Here is a 21382-nt window from a genome sequence, read left to right as displayed (position 1 = left end):
GGAAACAAGCAGAAACCTGGATAGTCCAAAAGTCATTTTATATTTAGCTTTGGAATTTGTTTTTGTTCATTCATTTGAATATGGATGAGTCACAAATTAACTTCATACAAATTAATAAACTTTCACTGGAATGGATACTGTTGTTTGCTCCTCCTGTTCTTTTCTGATTCTCACTGCACGCTAAGCATGAATCATTTCTTCTTAAATGTAGCAGCTGAGGCAGAACTGTCCTTTTTGCTTTTTCCTAGAAAAAGACTGGTGATGGTGGGCTTGTAAGTCTTTACATCTCCTTTTAGAGTATAAACAGATAGAGAAAGTGAAATATTGAGAAGGCAGGTCAAAAGGAAAGTACCAAGTAGGTATTAAGTTGGAAAAATGTTAGCAAATCAAACAGGAAGAATACAATAAATTCTGTTTGCAAACTTGCTGGTTTGCTGTTGGATACATTTTTATGGATAAATGAGAGCTGACTTTATAGGCATTGGGAAATACCCGAATCTTAACACATTGCAGATTTATGTATTATCTGAGTTAGGTTTGGATGGTAAAAACATTTGTCCATTAATTTAGGGCTACTTTTTAAATGCCTCTTCTACATATTTAGGTATCTGTTTTCTTACTTAGATCATGTAATTAGTAACTGATTCTAATTTTTTGCCATAATACGTTTTTCATTATTTGTTACTCATGTTTATAGTTCACTACTAGAAAAATTCTTCCCTGATATCTGTTCTGAATTAATTCTCTTTTCCGGTTATGTTTTCCTGTTTTATCAATTGTAGTGATGAGAATAGAAAGCCATATTTTAAAGATTTATATTGATACTTTTAAGTTTAGTAAAATTATTAAATTTTACTCATTTCTAATTTCTGAAAATGATTGTCTTATTTTAAATTCATGTTGTCATTAATTTCACTTTTTTAAAACAACAGGATAACCTGTATACAATTTGAAGTCCAGTTACCATAGTTTCATGGCACTTTATAGTTGCCAGTTAACTTTTTTTTTAATAAGCAGATATTCATTTTTATTTATTATTTATTTATTTATTTATTTTTGGCTGTGTTGGGTCTTCGTTTCTGTGTGAGGGCTTTCTCCAGTTGTGGCAAGCGGGGACCACTCTTCATCGCTGTGCGCGGGCCTCTCACTATCGTGGCCTCTCGTTGCGGAGCACAGGCTCCAGACGCGCAGGCTCAGTAGTTATGGCTCACGGGCCTAGTTGCTCCGCGGCATGTGGGATCCTCCCAGACCAGGGCTCAAACCCATGTCCCCTGCATCGGCAGGCAGATTCTCAACCACTGTGCCACCAGGGAAGCCCCAGCCAGTTAACTTTTTAGCGACTTTTTATATTTAAATTTTTTTTGTGTGAGAAGCTTCTATTTATCTCAAAATCTTTTTAAATGCCTTTTTGTTTAAATTATCTTGGACATATTTATTTGGGGTGATGAATTTACTGAGCCCACGGAGCAGTTCTTGGCACAGAATAGGTACTCTGTAAACATTTGATGAATGAATGAAAGCAGTTTTCAAGAAGCTTTATTCAAAATATTCTATTTTCTTTATCATAACCAGCCTTGTGGCCTTATTAACTTTTCTGAGAGAGTTTCACTCAGGGGTTCAGCATGAGAGAGCAGCAGAGAAGACCTGCTGTACATCACTGTGCTGCTGCTTCTGAACCGCCTGTCTCTCCATTGCGGCTAGACTACAGACACATCTAGTTGTCCGTATTGAGGGCAGTACCCCTGAGTCACAGCACTCTGTGACATCTGTGTTTGAACTAACGAATTCCGGTATCCTAAGGAATTATATCACCTTTTGATCCTAAACCCCCTCAAGAGTTAATCTCTGGCTTATCTCTTTATTTCGATGTGGCACTTTTGCTCCGATACTTTCACAAGATGGTGTCCTTCCCTCTTTTCTTTACTGTCTCTACCCTGGGTCTGTACAACCTGTTCATTGGTAAGTTCTTCACTTCTAGTCATCAGATTTCCTACTGTAACCCTCACTTTGCTTTACAGTTCAAGGCCTCTTGTCACTTGTCTACCATCTATCACTCATAGACTGAGGGGCATAAATGTAGAATATTACCTAGGAACTCAAATTATATTTTCTAAACATTTAATATATTAAATCTTAAGATTTAACTTTTGAAAAGGTAATGCATTCACATGATTCAAACAACAAAATGTTTCCCTTCCACTCCTATCCACCATCTACTCAGTTCCTATCCTCCTAGAGTTTTAAAATGCATACCCAAGCCAATACAAGTATAAATTCTGTTTTCCTTTCCTTTTTTATACAAATGGAAGCTTATGCTTCCATTCTGCCTTTTTCACTCAACAGTGTATCTTGGTGTTCTTTCCATAACAGTGGAAAAATATATGAGGTATATTTCATTTTAACAGTATGTCTTGGAGATCTCTTCCACATCATTGTGTGGCTATAGCATCATTTATTTAATCAGTACCATATTGATAGACATTTGGGAAATTTTCAATCTTTTGCTATTAGAAACAATGCTGCAGAAATACTTTTGTTACATAGATTATTTCACACTTGTACAGATATATTTGTAGGGTAAATTCCTAAAAGTGGAATTGCTGGTCCAAGAGTGTATCTCATAGTGGTTTTATAGGTACTACCAAATTGCCCTTCATAAAGGCTGTATAATTTATACCCCCATCAGAAATGTATAAGAGTGGCTGACTACCCGTGTTCTTGCCAACAAAATGTGTTATTGAACTTTTGGATTTTTTCCAATCTAGTGGGTGAAAATTGTTATCTTAGTGTGGTTTTAATTTTTATTTCTTTTTAAGAGTGAGTTTGAATATTTTTTCATATGTTTAAAAGCCATTTGTATTTCCTTTTCTGTGAAGTATCTCTTATATTCTTTTCTTCTTTTTGGGGGGGTCATTTGAAAATCAACTTGTAGCTGATGTTTATAATATGGAGGTTTGCCCTCTGTAAAATGAGTTGCATCATCCCCCCCAACCCCAGTTTGTCATTTGTCTTTGCTTGTAGTGTTTTGCCATGTAGATTTTTCCTAAAATGTAGTTGAATTTGTCAGTCTTCTCTTTTATGACTTCTGGGTTTTGTGTCATAGTTAGAAAAGCCTGCCCCACTACAAGGTTATAAAAGAATTCTCTCATATTCTACTACTACTTTTTTTTTGTTTTTTTTAACTACTACTTTTATGGCTTCTATTTTACACTTCAGTTTTTTGATGCATTTTTCTTAGTGTATGGTATGAGACATAGGTCCAGATTAATTATTTTCCAAATGTCTACTCAGTTGCCCCAACACCATTTGTGAATAGTCCCTCTCTACATTGTTTTGCTTTTTACTAGAAACAAATTGATTCCTCTATCTTGTTTTTTCACACCTACTTTGCTGTGACTGAATACAAATGCAGTTCTCTGTTTTCCTTCCTATAGAATGCCTTCTTTAATGGCACAGATGTCTTTGCCTTCTACCCTGCTACCTCTCTGCTTACCTCAGCAACACCAGCAGCCTGACAGCCAGTTAATATTTGAATGAATACAGGCTACTCAGAAAGCTCTCCAGGATTTTCCATGGAGCAGTAATGGGCTAAAAAGAACTCTTAACTGTAATCTTCCTTCGAAGACTGTTCAAGCCAGAGATGTCTTCTAACTCTCTCTGGCCATGCTAACCAGCTATTCTAGAAGCTGAAACCCACTACCTGGGTCTTTTACTCCTGAGGCAATCCAGTTCAGATTGCTTCTTTCCATGCAAATTCACATCATCTGCTACCTCTGCTTGTCTGACAATATGGGATATTACCCTCTGTAATTTGGGATGGGGAACCGTAATATGCCCAAGAAGTGGTTTGGATTCCCCATCATGCAGTGGTCAGCTCCAGAACCTCATTTACTGGGAAAGTGATTGTGGATGAATGATTTGGGGAACATACATCCTCAATTTGAACTCCAAACAGATTAAGTTTTTCATCTAGGGAACCTGGGGAAAACCCAGCATTGTTCTACCTAGGGGAGAGTGTCCAAGCAGGCAGCTGAAACTGAATTTACTTGATATCCTTACTAGCACTTTCTAAGCTACTTGGGTTAGTTTTATAGCTCCTTGAGAAACACTTCCTTCTACTCTGAAACATTGCCCCAGGTGATGTTTCTCTTTCAGACTTGCCTGTTCCTTATTATTGAACCTTTTTTGGGGGGTGTGCTATTTCTTATCTCTGCATGTAGACTTTCCTCTGATGCTGGTAGTATACTCTGTCCAATACCAATTTGACTTAAAGTTATTTTGGCCAAAATCAATTTTGTCCAAATACAATTTAGTTGAAAGTAAACTGGTCAGCTGGACAATTTGGTTAAAACAATTATTTGGTGTGAATATCCTAAGTTATTAATTTTTGAGTAGTGATACTTTTAGTGTATTATGGGGTGTTTAAACACTTTGGGTCCATTTTTTAGAGATTTTTCTAATTTTTCTTCTTTTATAAATAAATTAATTTTCAACTACAAGAGTACTTTGTTGCTTGTGATACCAAAAGGTTAAGACAACCTAGCTGCCCAACAATAGCATAGTTGGACAAACTCGATCTTAACTACAAGGCAATAAGAGGTTAACTGGAACAACCAAAACATCGAGGGATGAGATAAAAACATGTTTCTATTATTGGTTTTTTTTCCCCTCATTAAAAAGGCAGTATATGTTCAGTACAGGACACTCAGAAAAATGTAGATGAGTAGAAGGACAAAAGGAAAAAAAAGCCATAAATTAATTTACCCAAGAATAACCACTGTTGTCCTTTCCTACCTTTTCAAATGCATTTTATACACATAAACTCTGCATACTGTTTGTAATCTGCCATTATTTAAGCATTCTCCAGTTATTGATTAATCACCTTTGTCCAGGTTTAGGCTTTGGTTCCTTTCTCCCTTTTGACCTGCAGCTGTGGGCCAGTCCACTTTAATTGGGAATAGATTGCCATTCTCTTTTTCCTTCTGTCCCTGAAGCCTGCTGAGACCCACAACTAGCCTGGGCCCCAAAGACACCCCCCTGCTTTATTTAAGTGAGACAGTTTGTAAATTAAGCCATTCTGCCAACCCTTCCTATATATTTACAAAAGGGTCCCTGTGGAACGCTCTGATTATCTATAGAATAATTTTTGGAGTGCATACTTGATGTATATTATGTGTATAAATATATAAATTAGATGGGAATAATAAAGAGAGGGTAGGAATTAGATTGGCTCCTGACTAAAATAAAAATAAGGCAGAGAGATCCATTGTCATTGGAGGGAAATTATTTAAATAGATTTTCTCTAAATCCGGGTTGGCAGATATGTGCTATGTGTTGTGCGCAAACCTGAGTACATGGTAGACATCACTAATCAGTCATGGCACTGTTACTTATTGGATCCAAACTCATCTTTGGATCTTTCTTGAAATGAGATTCTAAGTAGCTGTACCTACTGGAGTTGCTGTGACAAACCTATTTACCATTCTTGCTCTAAAATATTGCATTAAAGTTTTTTTTTTTTAAATAGTGGGTTGACCAAGAAAGTTGTAATAAAATGTTTTATAACTGATAGAAAAGTTTATGATGGCAAATATGGAATGTAAGCAAAGAGTAATTATCTGAATTTTGGGCAAAGCACATGCCTCATCGTTAAGATCTTAGAAGCAACATAATAAATTATAGGTTTGTTATGGAGTGAAAACAATGTCACAATAATACTCATCATTATAACTTGCCCATGGTATGGTCATAGTGATTGACTACCCAGCATTAATTCCACCCTAGATGATGAGTCTAGGCAGTCATGGTTAATCCCATTTCCTCTGCTAATGAAGGGTTAGGAATGGCCTGTAACCTATTTTGGCCAATGAGATGTGAAGCCTGAAGGAGGGCCGGGGTGCTTCTGGGAAAGGTTTTCTTGACCCTAAAAAGAGATAAAAGAAAGAGATGGTGCCTCTTCTTCCTCTGATGCTGTTATGTCTGAATATGATAGCTAGAACTGCTCAAGACATCTTCGGGTAATGAGAGAACCTAGCTTTGGAGGAAGCTGATCTAGAAGATGGCAGAACAGAGAGAGGAAACCTGAGCTCTTGATGACCTTACTGAACTGCTGATTGTATTGTACTTGGTCTGCCTTACCTCTGAACTTCCAGGTCTGTGAGCTAATACAGTTCCTTATTGTGTAAGCCAGCATTATCTGGGACTTTGTCACTTGCAGCCAAAAGCATTCTGAGTGGTACACTCACTTTGTCCCAAGCAGATTCATGTCAAATGGTTTTGATTTTATTTTGATAGATTTCCTTTTATTGGGGCTCTTCCCTCCCCTGTCTTATGGCTTCAGAAAGTGGGTGCAGATTTTAACTGGCCAATTCTTGTCTCAGTCTTCTCTAAGGGCCTCTGCTCTTAGAGGTTCTTCACAGAAGAACCAAGGTTCTTCACAGAAAGCAGCAAAGAATCAGCCAGCCGCCATCATCTCTTCTGGAGCCTTTTTAAAAAAACACATTTATTTATTTTATTTATTTGGCTGTACCAGGTCCTAGTTGCAGCACACGGGATCTTCGTTGCCACATGCAGGATCTTTAGTTGCAGCATGCAGGCTCTTAGTTGTGGCATGTAGGCTCTAGTTACCTGACCAGGGATCAAACCTGGGCCCCCGGCACTGGGAGCATGGAGTCTTAACCACTGGACCACCAGAGAAGTCCCTTTTCTGGAGCCTTTTGGATCATTTGAATATCTGGTGGTGTGACTGCTTCTTTTTGTCATTCGTTTGTTCTTTTCCTGATTCTGATTCTGATTCCTTGATGCATCTTGGTCCCTGTTCTTGCATACTTATTAGCATCTTATGCCTGGCCTCAAAATTGTTTAATAGATGTATTTTCATCTCTTCCTTCTCCCCTGAGCCTCTCTTTTCCTTTATCTCTCTCATCTCCTCCTGTCGCACTTTGTGACTTTATGGCCAGTGGGGGCTAGTCTAAGATGTGTATAATCTTTGCCAGAAATAATAGTGAGTTAAGTAGTCACACAGCTGTTTGCTCTAGACTGGTATGGCAAAAGTAAGAGTAGGTCAGTCCTCAGTCCATTTTCTCATCTAGTGCCTTTTACTCATGGCACAGAACAGGTAGCACCAGAAATGTCTAGGGGTCAGGGCACTTGAGTCTTCATTATGGCTTCACTATTTGCTACCTGAAATCTTGGGCAAGTCACTTAAAGACATAGAGTTTCTTCTTTGGAATTTGTTACTAATTGTTCGTTTCTTTTCTGTAGTTTTGTTGTGATTCAAATGAAATAATGTGAACATGGAAAATGAAAAAAAGCCTTTTTCCTGAAAAAGAATAAGCAAGGTTGGTTGCATTTTCTGATTTTTTTCAGATGAACTAATGTCAAAAAAAAGTCTCTAGAATCAGCTCTGTGTATCTTGTTTGTTTGTAAAAAGGCAATGAAATATGACATGGGACATAATTGTACAGGTAATCAGGGATTGAAGTTGATATTTTAGTGGTAGCTTACAGCCTGAAATAAAAAGAAAGGGCCACACAGTATGAAGGGGAAATAAAGGTCAGGATGTTGATCTTGTGGCTTATTTCTAGTTGAACCAGAAATTCTGGTAAGCCAAATTAGGGGAAAGAGAAACCAATAGGAGAAACACCCCCCTCTAGTGGCGAGGAGCCAGGTTCTACACTTGGTTGCTAAGATGGGTGACTGGGGAATGGATGGCTTCTTAGGATGTTTTTTGTTTCTTAAGAAGTATTCTGAGGATCCAGAGTTAAAATTCTTTTTTTTTTTGCGGTACGCGGGCCTCTCACTGCTGTGGCCTCTCCCGTTGTGGAGCACAGGCTCCGGACGCGCAGGCTCAGCGGCCATGGCTCATGGGCCCAGCTGCTCCGCGGCATGTGGGATCCTCCCGGACCAGGGCACAAACCCGTGTCCCCTGCACCAGCAGGCGGACTCTCAACCACTGCGCCACCAGGGAAGCCCCAGAGTTAAAATTCTTAATGAAGATCGTTAGTTCCAGTTTTCCTGATCAGGAGGATTAGCACATTTCACAGAATAAGTAGTATTTTGGCAGTCTCACGTGGGATCCGATTGTCTGAAAAATGTAGAGGCTAACGGTTGGTTGTTGGAAGAGGTTCACAGTTTACTTTTATGTAGGTCATTTAGAGACGAGAGAGTTAGGAAACCATTGTTACTAAATTTCTTATTGATCTGAGGTGATATAGTAGGTACCTTTATAAACCCATTTGTAGGCGGGTAAAGCCTATATTTAAAGTTATGGATAATGCCATAGAGTAGTATTCATCTGTATTTATACAAAATAATGGTTGTGGATTTCCTAACTGTAACTTTTGATTTGAAATTTTTAGTGGTGATCCTGAGAACCAAGTGTTTAATTTACATCTTGGAAGTGATTTAATTTCTACTTATGGAAACGTAGTGTAGTATATTAAAATAACTTACTGCCCACAGTTCAGTGGCTTGGTAGGGACACCTAATGCGTTCTTGAAGGACATCTCATCTTAAGGATGTGTGTTATTGATAATAATAATTGCAAGTGATTATTACATTTACAAATCTCAAAAGCCCATTCAAGTTTTTACTGTTTTGAACTTCTGTTTGGGAAAAATTCGTTTAAGTTACTCTGAAGAGACAAAATTTCAAAGAATAAAATGTTTATGGTACTCTGTGTTAGATCTAAGGAAAATTTGAATATCTTTCAATTCTGATATAGAAAAGAATGATTATGGCACAAGAAAATAAAGACTGCATCGTCAGAGTACTATTTCTTTATTTTTAATGTCAAACTCTTGCACTGAAGGAAAGAAATTTTTTTTTTTGGTTGCGTTAGGTCTTTGTTGCTGCATGCAGGCTTTCTCTAGTTGCGGCGAGCGGGGGCTACTCTTCGTGGCGGTGCATGGGTTTCTCATTGCGGTGGCTTCTCTTGTGGCAGAGCATGGGCCCTAGAGCACGCAGGTTTCAGTAGTTGTGGCGTGTGGGCTCAGTAGTTGTGGCGCACGGGCTCTAGGGCACATGGACTTCATTAGTTGTGGCACACGGGTTCAGTAGTTGTGGCGCACAGGCTCAGTAGTTGTGGCTTGCAGGCTCTAGAGCGCAGGCTTAGTAGTTGTGGTGCACGGGCTTAGTTGCTCCGTGGCATGTGGGATCTTCCTGGACCAGGGCTCAAACCCGTGTCCCATGCATTGCCAGGTGGATTCTCAACCACTGCGTCACCAGGAAAGTCCCCTGAAGGAAAGAAATTTGAAGCTTGCAGTAGAGCTAGCCTCTCAATAGTTTGGAATATGTTTGATGATGTTTCTTGTGAAATAAAAATGGAAAAATTCTCTAGAAAATATAAACTCGTACATGGATAAAGTGAGATTATAGAGTTATGAAACTTTTGTGCATAACTTGTGGAATGATATCCTTTGTTTATTGTTATACTTCATAAATATACTTGATTTCAGGAAAGGTGGAACTAGGTCTGGCAGTAGATCAGGATCCACCTATTGGCTAAAACCAGAAAATAGGAGGAAGAGGTTATTAATGATTCATTCTTAGCCAAGAAAAATTCAGTAAGGAATAATTAAGGTCAGCTAGAGAAAGAATTATGATTGTGTTGAGTGAGTTCACAGATATTATTGAAGGCAAAGCAGTTAGAAGTGATTTGTTAATGTATATGGGGGCAATAAACCAATTAGACGGTCTCTTTTCTAAATTAGCATGACAGTAGTAGAGGATATCTGGAGGGAAGTGAAATGGGTAAGGTCAGTGGTAATTACACCTTCTTCATTAAATCCTAACACTGAAGAGGTACTATGTATATTAGTGATAGTTTAATTCTATAAATAACATTTAATATTAAAAATTGATATAATGTTGGCATTGCTAAAATTAGACAAGTGCTGATTTGTGTAAAGGGTTGCAGCAAGTGGGCTTGAATAAAGAGCCTGGGCTCCAAACCTCATTAAATTCCAGATAAAGTATAAGAATAATAATTCATATTTGTAAAGGATTTTACAGTATTCTGAACGTTTTCACCTATATGATCTCATCTGATTCTTATCAGAACCCTGGGGGATAGCAGCCCAGGTTTGATTATCCCATTTTTACAAATAAGGTCCTGGAGGCTCAGAGAGGCTAACTAACTTACTAAAGAGCAAATAGGGACTGAATGACAGGAGTGGGACTTCAACCCATGATTCCTTACCAAAATGCCTTTGTTCACTGTATTAGCTTTCTATGGTTGCTGTAACAAATTACCACAGACTGGGTGGCATAAACAACAGATATTTATTCTCTCGTGGTTCTGGAGGCCAGAAGTCTGAAATCAAGGTGTTGTCGGGACTTCACTCCCTCTGGAGGCTCTAGGGGAGAATTCATTCTTTGCCTCTTTCACCTTCTGATGGCTGTTGGCACTCCATGGCTTATGGTCACCTCACTCCAGTCTCTGCCTTTGTGGTCACATAGCCTCCTCCTTCTCTATTCTGTGTCTTTTCCTTTTATGTCTGTCTCAAATCTCTCTTCACCTTTCTCTTATTAGGACTCTTATAAAGATTGATTCTTATAAGTTCTGACTTTAATACTCCACTTGTTATTAGATTTAGGACCCACCTAGTAAGCCAGGATGATTTCCTCATCTCAAGATCTTTAATTACACCTGCAAAGACTCTTTATTCAAATAAGGTAACATTCACAGTTTCCAGGCATTAGGACATGGGATTTTTCCTTCCTCTGCAATTTTTTGGAAGAGTTTGAGAAGGATGGGTGTTAGCTCTTCTCTAAATGTTTGATAGAATTCACCTGTGAAGACATCTAAATGTTTGATAGAATTCACCTGTGAAGCCATCTGGTCTTGGACTTTGTTGGAAGATTTAATAACAGTTTCAATTTCATTACTTGTGATTGGTCTGTTCATATTTTCTATTTCTTCTTTTTTTTTAATTAAAAAATTTGGGGGGGGTCTGTTGGGTCTTTGTTGCTCTGTGCAGGCTTTCTCTAGTTGTAACGAGCAAGGTCTGCTCTTCATTGTGGTGCGCAGGCTTCTCATTGTGGTGGCTTCTGTTGTTGTGGAGCAAAGACTCTAGGTGTGTGGGCTTCAGTAGTTGTGGTGCATGGGTTCAGTAGTTGTGGCTCGCAGGCTCTAGAGCTCAGGCTTAGTAGTTGTGGCACATGGGTTTAGTTGCCCCGCGGCATGTGGGATCTTCCCAGACCAGGGATCGAACCCATGTCCCCTGCGTTGGCAGGTGGATTCTTAACTACTGTGCCACCAGGGAAGTCCCCATATATGTAAACTCTTTAAGGGAAGGGGCTTGGTGTGTCTTGTTCACAGTTAGATCCCCAGTTCCTGACACGTAGGTGTGCTCAAAGAATTTGCTGAATGAACGAAATAACTTTTTTTTTTTTTTTTTTTGCGGTACGCGGGCCTCTCACTGTTGTGGCCTCTCCCATTGCTGAGCACAGTCTCCGGATGCGCAGGCTCAGCGGCCATGGCTCATGGGCCCAGCCGCTCCACGGCATGTGGGATCTTCCCAGACCGGGGCACGAACCCGTGCCCCTGCATCGGCAGGCGGACTCTCAACAACTGAGCCACCAGGGAAGCCCCTGAAATAACTTTTTATGACACCCAAATCAGGCAGCCACGAGTCCCATACTGTTTCACTTTTTGTAGAGTCCTGAATAACAGGAATACTGTAGGAGAGTCCTCACTGACTTCAAGAGATTCCACTGTGAGTCCATTTACTTTTGACAGAGCCTACAACTTATTCTTCTCTGATAATCTTCGCTCTAGGCCAAAAACCTGTTGTCATTGCCTTGTTCACATTAAACAATAATCAGTGAGATTCCTTCTGCCCATCATTTCACTTCTCACTAGCATGGAGCTCAGGTAACACTAGAGGCATTCTGGTGGGCTAGTCCAGCCAGCTCTTCAGGTCATTAGTGCCACACATTAAGCTCTGGGGAGGGGGCAGGCTTCTGTCCTCTCAAAAGTGTGCAGAGTTTTGACTCTCTGATATAGCTTTCAGTGTTAACAGATAGGAATTGGGTGACTCAAATGATGTGCCAGACCTTCTATGTGTTATCTCAAATACTGCTTCCAACCAACCTTAGAAGCTAAGTACTATCATTATCCCTGTTTTACAGAAGCGCAAAGAAGTTAAGTACTTGACCAAGTTCACACCAAGATCTGAACCCAGGTAGTCTTACTTCAGAGCCTACGTTCTTATCCGTGCCCATTGCCAGCCTCGTGCTCATTCATTTGTAAGTAACCTGTTCTTTCTTTCTGAAAGCTTATATTTTTTCTTTATTCTTAACCTTCAGAAATTTCATGAGGATATATCTAAATGTATGCCTTTTTTCAATTATCCTGCCTGGCACTCTGTGAATGCTTTTGTTCTGACAACTCTAGTCTCCTCCTGAGGGTAGTTTTCTTGTATTGTGGTTTTTTTTTTTTTTTTTTTTAATTCTGTTGTACTGTGTTTTGATTATTGCTTTCTCCAGTATGGTCTTTGCTCTCCCTCTGGAACTTCTTTTATTTCCGCTTAGGCATTCTAGGCCTGCCTTCTGTTTCTATTTTTTTTTCATTCAAGAATTCCATTTCTTTTTATTTTTGCCCTGGATAGTGTGTTAACTCATTCAGTTACTTTTCCAGATAGCAAATTTGTTCTTCAGAAAGGTCTCTTCTACTTTTTACTTCCTTAATTGAAATTTAAAATTTATAAATCATGTTTAAAGAATTTCCCAGTATATTATTTTGTTCTGGTTATTTTTTGCATTCAATATCATATAAAAATACCATAACCAAGTAAACCCAATTTATTTTAGAAATGTGAGGCTATTTCAACATTAGGAAATATTAATGCAATATCTCACTTTAATAGGTAAAAGGAAAAAATCTTAGCGTCATTTCCACAGACATTGTAAAGGTATTTGATAATCAATACCCATTCTTGTTTTTTTTTTTTTAAAGAAACAAAAAACAGCTCTTGGTAATCCAGGAAATGAAGGATACTTTCTTAATAGCCATTTTCATACTTAACATTGAAATACTTAAGCAGCATTTCCCAAGTGTATTCCTCTGGACTGTGGATCTGGTGTTTTATATAAAAAGGGGTATCTTGGTATATTAGTTAGCATATAGCAAGATATTATAACAAACACCAACATTTTAGCAGCTTAATACAATAGAAATTTATTTCTCCCTCATGTAATAGTCCAATGTGGATGTTTCTGGTTGATAGACAGTTTTTCTCTATATGGTGATTCAGGAACTTGGGTTCCTTGCATCATGTGGCTCTCTCTTTCCCTAAGGCCTTGAAATCTTCTGTTTCCAGCTGGTAGAAAAGCAAAGAAAGGGTGGAAAATGCGTATTCTCTTCTCAGTTTCTGTGGCCTGGATGTGACACACATTTCTGTTCACATTCCTTATTCCATTTACCAGACAAGTGACCTCACCTGTCTGTGTGTGGTCAGGGAGGGGAATGGAAAATAGTGTCTCGCTGGGCAGCCACAGGTAGGGAATACGTAGGCATTCTCATTTGTAGCTGGCAGGAGTAGAAATTAGGACCATCTGAATGGAGGACACTATAGTAATATCTATGAAATTAAAAATATACCTATCCTTTGACCTTAAGACTCTACTTCTAGCAATTTTTCTGCAGATATATTCACAAATGTGTGCATGTTTATATTTTAAGGATATGTGTAGCAATACTGTAATAGCAAGAGGTTGAAAATATTCTGAATATCCATCAAAAGGTACTAGATGAATAAGTTATTATATATCTGTATAATGGAACACTTCGCAGCCATTAGGAGGAACAAGGCAATGATAAGTGTACTGCCTAGGGGGAGAAAAGCAAGGTACAAAGCTGAGTGCATTGCTGCCATTTATTTAAAAAGAGAAATATATACACATATGCTCATATATTCATAGACTACTTGTGGAACCATCACAAGAAACTGGTAACAGTGGTTGCTTCTGTTTAAAACTATAAGATAATGGGGGTGGGGTGGGAGGGAGACATGCTTTTACTGTGTACTCTTTTTGTGATATGCACCTTTAAAATATAAAAGTCAGTTGCAGAAGTATAGTAAATAACATGGAAAGATGGTTGTAATATATTGTTGCCTGAAGAAAGCTGCTTACTGAAAAGAATGTAAAATATGTTCTTATTTTTATAAATAAATAAAAATTTTAAATGGCATATACTAAAATATAGTGGTTTATCTGTGGTTTTTGCTTATCTGTATTTTTTGATTTTTTAATAATGAACATATATCACCTTTGTAATTTTAAAAAATTATGAAAATAAAAAAAGAAATACAATGAAAACTTTTCATAGGGGTCCCAGTTAACCCTGCCATGAAATCTTCCTCCATTTTTCCTGTTAAGATTAATGAATGCTTCTTTTTTGCTTTCGTGCTACATTTTTCATAAATTTATGACACTCTGAATTGCATTATCATGTACACATTTGGCTCACCTCTTCTGTGCATTCTTTAAGGGTCTGGATCATACCAGATTAATCCAGGTATCCCTGTCAGTGCCAACAACAGTGTCTTTCGCATTAACAGGTGTGCATTAAATATTGAGTTGGTGCTTAAAGCAGGGAATACAATGAGTACAGTGGTTGTGAATTTTGTTGCATGATGCAGCCTGTATTTAATACTGTATCAGATCCACTGACTCTTTAGTAATGTCAGTGGCTTATTGGGTGGAGTGCAGAGTACATGGGTCAAAAGATTTCCTTTCTAAAATGATACTGGTTGCCTTCAGGGATCACTGTCTCTGCATCATAAGTTAGTGTGGGCCTGTTATAGAAATTTATGTAGTAAAAAACATGACATAAAGTTAAATAAATGTAAGAGTAATCAAACTGCTGATGACATAGTCCCTGATCTGATACAGGTGAGACACTCCTATCAGCTTGGCATTTTAATTTTAGTGCCGTTTCTTTCTACTTTTCATACTATTTTCCTTTCCCCATTTCTATCCTTTTGCTACAATCCCTCCTTGTACACATCCCTGTATTTTTGATGTGGTCATCATGGGTTGGTTATGAATGAATGAGAAGAAATGCAAATAGAAGAACTGGGAGTGGATAACATTACTTGCAGCAGTAAGATTTTTTTTTAACATCTTTATTGGAGTATAACTGCTTTACAATGTTGTGTTAGTTTCTGCTGTATAACAAGGTGAATCATCTATATGTATACATATATCCCCATATCCCCTCCCTATCACCCTCCCTATCCTACCCCTCTAGGTGGTCACAGAGCACCGAGCTGATCTCCCTGTGTTATGTGGCTGCTTCCCACTAGCTACCTATTTTACATTTGGTAGTGTATATATGTCCATGCTGCTCTCTCACTTTGTTCCAGCTTACCCTTCCCCCTCCCTGTGTCCTCAAGTCCATTCTCTATGTCTCCGTCTTTATTCCTGTCCTGCCCCTAGGTTCATCAGAACCTTTTTTTTTTTAGATTCCATATATATGTGTTAGCACATGGTATCTGTTTTTCTCTTTCTGACTTACTTCACTCTGTATGACAGACTCTAAGCCCATCCACCTCACTACAAATAACTAAATTTTGTTTCTTTTTATAGCTGAGTTATATTCCATTGTTATATGTACCACATCTTCTTTATCCACTCACCTGTCAGTGGACACTTAGGTTGCTTCCGTGTCCTTGCTATTGTAAATAGTGCTGTGATGATCATTGTAGTACATGTCTCTTTTTGAATTATGGTTTTCTCAGGGTATATGCCCAGTAGTGGGATTGCTCAGTCATGTGGTAGTTCTATTTTTAGTTTTTTAAGGAACTTCCATACTGTTCTCCATAGTGGCTGTATTAATTTACATTCCCACCAACAGTGCAAGGAGGTTCTTTTCTCCACACCCACTCCAGCATTTATTGTTTGTAGATTTTTTGATGATGGCCATTCTGACTGGTGTGAGGTGATACCTCATTGTGGTTTTGACTTGCATTTCTCTAATGATTAGTGATGTTGACCATCCTTTCATGTGTTTGTTGGCAATCTGTATATCTTCTTTGGAGAAGCACGTATATAGGTCTTCCACCCATTTTTGGATTGGGTTGTTTGTTTTTTTTTTGATATTGAGCTGCATGAGCTGTTTGTATATTTTGGAGATTAATCCTTTGTCAGTTGCTTCATTTGCAAATATTTTCTCCCATTCTGAGGGTTGTCTTTTTGTCTTGTTTATGGTCTCCTTTGCTGTGCTAAAGCTTTTAAGGTTCATTAGGTCCCATTTGTTTATTTTTGTTTTTATTTCCATTTCTCTAGGAGGTGGGTCAAAAAGGATCTTGCTGTGATTTATGTCATAGAGTGTTCCTATGTTTTCCTCTAAGAGTTTTATAGTACAGCAGTAAGATATTTTTAATTGAAAATTTCTTGAGAATAGATTTGATGATCTGGGTTCTCTGCAATTCCCAGTTTTGTTGCCTCAGTGACCTTATCCTCTCTGTTTTTTTCCTATGTTCTAGTCATAGAGGTTTACTTATTATGCTCCAAAGGTTCCTTCTAGGGCCTTTTCTCAAGGCTTTTCTTATTGGGAGGTCCTCTGCATGTATCCACTGATCCAAGCATTACCCTCCCATGAAGAGCCAATTCAGATGCCGCCTCTTTAAAGAAGTCACTGCAGACCCTCCCAATCTGTTTCACTCTTTACTCACTCTACCATTAAATTGTTATACCTCCATTAGAGCACTAATTATAGCTTACTAATGTGTTCATTCTATACACATTCATTGAATGTCTACCACGCATATGTTGTTTTGGGAGTTAGGATAGGAGACCACTACGGCCGTCTGTCCTCAAGAAGCTTACAGTATAGTGGAGGAGACAGATGAGCAGGACTGTTGCAGTACAATGTAATAAGTGCAGCGAGTGTGTGCAGGATTCTGTGTGAGCACAGAGAGGGAGCATCTAATCTAGCAGGGGATGGGGATTCCAGGCAGATTTGAGTTGGACAGCATGTTGTAGATCATGGAGATATGAAATGTCTTGCACTTCTGAAGAATGATAAGTAGCTCAGTTAGGCTGAAGTGTGGATGGGGTAAGTGGCAGTAGATGAGGCCAGAGAGGCTAGAAGGGGTAGAATCCTGATGGGTCTTTTGTGCCAAGGTAGGGATATGAGCTTTCTGAAAGCAACTTAGAGCTCCTGAAGGATTTTATGTGGGGAACATGTGAGTAAGCCTTAAATTCTGTGAGTTTCTTGAGGGCAGGAATCAAGTCTTATACATCAGTATATCACTTTAGCATCTGATACAGAGCTTAATACATAATAGAGGCTCAGTAAAGTAGAATTGGATTTGCTGGGTATTGCTCCAGTTTTTTTTTTTTAAGAATTGATTTATCTGAAATAGTAATAGTGTTGAACACTTTTTACACTCCATCAAGTCTGCAACCACTATCTTACTTAATCTTTACAACTATGGTCTGACGTAGGTATAGTAGCTTAGAGGGTTTAAGTGAGGGAACTGTAGTATAGTAGTTAAAACTACTTAGGTTTGAATTTCAGCTCCTCAATTTACTAGTTTTGGACCTGAAAGTTACATACTTGCCTCAATTTCCTCATCTGATAATGATGATAATGATAATAATGCTACCTACCTCATACCTCATAGGGTATTGTGAGGATTAATGACACATGTAAATACATGTAAAGTGCTTGGCTCTGTAGTTGTTAAGTGATTGCATGCTCAATAAATGTAATTCTTAGCTATTAAGAAACATACCCCAGAGTCACATGAGCAATTAAGCCCACAGTGAACAAGGCAATCTGATTTCAGAATCTTTACTATACTATGTTATAACTGCTTTTGTGGTTATAGAGAGATGATTAAAGATGGGTTCTAAGCAGTGGAACAAAATGAATTTCATTCAACATGGGAAATACGATTTAGGGTAGGGAATTCTTCTTAGGGGCTCTTCACATTATCCCCACTTAAAGAACTCTTCTTTGCTACCTTGCCTGCATATAGGGACTTACGTGAGAAATACATCTCTATAATTTAGGTAAATGACATTAATTCCAGATTTATAATGCACATGGCTAATGAACCTGAAGAATATCTTACAAAGGTCTCACTCTAGGAGTTGGTCTACTAGTGCTGACACCTGGGATACCATGTCAAGTCTTGTTGCTCTGTTCACCATCTCCATACTCCCTAGATTTTTCCAACTTTAGGACCCAAGTGGGAGTCTTATGTTGGAGGATGTTGTGCAAACCACATGCGTAAAGAAAATAATTTACATTTTTCCTTTCTTAGCTTCTGGAACATCAGTGATTCCATCCTCCCACTTCTATTGGGCAGAAATTGAGGTATTCTCCTTATGGTCCCTCATCTCCAAAATCCACCACCACCACCACACATACACACACACAAGCACACACACAAACACACACCACACTCTCTCTCTCTCCTTGCTATACATGTCAGAGGGATCCAGCGTAACTACTTTTTTCTGATTCAAGGACCCAAAAATATGCAAAGTCTTTGGTAATAAAGGAGCATACCAACATTCCACCTTCTCCACTCCTATCCTCTCCACTCATGACTGTCTTTTAGCTTTCTTTTCTCTGTTTCTTTGCTCACCATTGTATCCCTCTATCCCTTGCACAATGCCCAATGCCTGGTATATAGTAGGCATTCAATAAATAGTTTTTGAAAGAATTAGAAAAACCAAGATGCATTGTATATTCAGTATCTTAATGATATTCAATTACAGAAAAATGTGCAAAAATATTGCCATGCTTTAAATGTTTTATGAGAGCAGACTGTTCTTGGCAAGCAGGCCCCACCTTCACCTCCACTGCCACATTAGAGCTCCCACAACTTCTAGATTTATTCAGTTACCCTGAATATAGCTCTGGTGGTAAAGAAACTGAATGGATGCCCCACAAATTTGGGAGGAGATCTCCAGGTTGGAGTCAGGTCTATCTCCAATGAGATTGGTTATTTTTCCAAGTTCTTTTGCCATTTCATGACTTCACAATGGAAAAGTTTCCACAGAATTAAGTTCATCAAGGAAATAAATAGATCATAGTAAGACATACTACTTACTGTTAGAAAGGGGTAGGAGAAAATAATCTGAGGAAAGTAGAAGATATCCAGAAAGCCCAAACAACCCACTTTTTAGGTCTAAAGCCTCCTTGGAAATCACTGGCTTCCACAGACTTCCATCCTGGAGGGCAGCATATCTAATTCTCTTATTTTCCAGTTTTTGAACCCCTTGCTTACATCGTCAGTTATATTTGAAACTGTAGTAATCTTTTTTTTTTTTTTTAAAGTAAAGTTTATTTATTTATTTTTTTAATTAGTTTCTGCTTTATAACAAAGTGAATCAGTCATACATATACATCTGTTCCCACATCCCTTCCCTCATGCATCTCCCTCCCTCCCACCCTCCCCATCCCACCCCTCCAGGCGGTCACAAAGCACCGAGCTGATCTCCCTGTGCTCTGCGGCTGCTTCCCACTATCTATCTACCTTACGTTTGGTAGTGTATATATGTCCATGCCTCTCTTTCGCTTTGTCACAGCTTACCCTTCCCCCTCCCCATATCCTCAAGTCCATTCTCAAGTAGGTCTGTGTCTTTATTCCCGTTTTGCCCCTAGGTTCTTCATGACATTTTTTTTTTAAATTCCGTATATATGTGTTAGCATACGGTATTTGTCTTTCTCTTTCTGACTAACTTCACTCTGTATGACAGACTCTAGGTCTATCCACCTCATTACAAATAGCTCAGTTTCGTTTCTTTTTATGGCTGAGTAATATTCCATTGTATATATGTGCCATCTTTTCCCCTTGTTTTCTTTCACTTCAACCCTCGCATATACCTTTTCTCCCACCACTCTGATAACCTGATAACGTTTTAGAATTTTAATTAGTTCAAATCGGTTGACATCACTTGTTTATCAGGGTGCTAAAACCTGCAAAATTGTAGCTGTAAATATCTGGGACCACAGTCCAGAATAAATAACCATCATAATTCTGGCACCTATAAAGAACTCAAATATATGTAGACAGTGATACTGAGGCAACTCTCATTTCACTAGTTTCCTAGGAAAACCTTTAGAAATGCGAAACAGAGGCTTAAACTTTAGGACCTTATCCTTGCCTGAAAGTCCAGACGTATGTTAGTCTGGACCATGATGATGCACCAGTAGACTGTCCAGACATGTTCAAAGCAGTCAAACTGGTCCTTCAGGACTTTGATTGGCCCTGGATTACAAACGATGTACTGCAATATGCAGAAACACTCAATCTGTGTCCAAAAATGAAGAACATCTGAACATCTGCTACTAGAGACCAAGTATCGTGTGTGTGTGTGTGTGTGTGTGTGTGTGTGTGTCTACCACCTGGAGGCCGTCTCTAAGACTTCAAGAGAAAGTGATACTCAGGCTTGAATTTGGTGTCCTTCACACATAAATCTCGTTCATAGCTTGCTCTGTCTCCAAACCTCCTTAAGAAATTAGAAAAAGAAGACCAATTAAACCCAAAGCAACTCAATAAAGAACAGAAATAGAAAAATAGAAAAGAGACAATTAATAGAGAAAATTAACAAAGCCAAAAGTTTTTCCTTTGAAAGTACAATAAAATTGATGAACTCTTACCATGACTGATAAGGAGAGAAAACAGAAATTACCATAATTAGGAATGAAAGAGGAATATCACTATAGATCATACTGACATTAAAAGATTAATAAAGAAATATTATGGGAATTTGATGCAAGTAAATTCAAGAAATTAGATGTTTTCAAATTCCTTTAAAACACAACTTACCAAAGCTAATACAAGATGGAGTAGAAAATCTGAATAGCCCTATATCTATTTAAAATTTTGAATGTGTGGTAAAAGACGTTCCTGTGAAGAAAACTACAGGTCCAGATGGTCTCTCTGGTGAATACTATCAAACATTTAAAGAAGCAATAATATAAATGTTAAACAAATTCAGAAAATAGAGAAGGAGGGAACATTTTCTAACTCATTTTATGAGGCGAACATTACCCAGATACCAAAACAGAAATAAAAGTCCTTTAAAAATATCATCAGGTTGAATCCAGGACTGTATAAAAATATTAATACATCATGATCAAGTGGGGGTTAGTCCAGGAAACAAAATTGCTTAACCCCAAAATTAATTAATCTATTTCACATTTTAACACAATAAAGGAGAAAACCTGTATAATCCTTTCAATACATACAGAAAGAGCATTTCACAAAATTCAATAATTTTTGACTCAGCAAATCAAGAATAGAAAGAAACTTCTTTAACTTGTTGAAGAGCATCTATAAAACACCTGTAGCAGCATCATATTTAGCACTGAAATATTGAAAGCCTTTCCCCACGACTGAGAACAAAG

At 38.2% G+C, this 21382-nt stretch overlaps 1 long non-coding RNA gene across 4 annotated transcripts in view; it reads left to right on the top strand.

Moving 5' to 3' along the window:
- The window catches only part of LOC308619533, a 553523-nt gene that overhangs the window by 4547 nt on the left and 527594 nt on the right, over window positions 1-21382 (top strand). For 3 of the 4 annotated variants that reach the window (XR_014016202.1, XR_014016204.1, XR_014016205.1), the window contains exons 2-3: window positions 7264-7340; window positions 12136-12252. This is a non-coding gene — a long non-coding RNA (uncharacterized lncRNA). The remainder of the gene's footprint in view (window positions 1-7263; window positions 7341-12135; window positions 12253-21382) is intronic. The other variant, XR_014016203.1, reaches the window with a different exon arrangement.

The sequence above is a fragment of the Mesoplodon bidens genome (assembly GCF_964165515.1).
Source record: "Mesoplodon bidens genome assembly, chromosome: 6".
Classification (NCBI taxonomy): Eukaryota; Metazoa; Chordata; class Mammalia; order Artiodactyla; family Ziphiidae; genus Mesoplodon; species Mesoplodon bidens.
The sequence above is the reverse complement of the archived record's forward strand: the minus strand, read 5'-3'. Positions and strand labels throughout refer to the sequence as shown.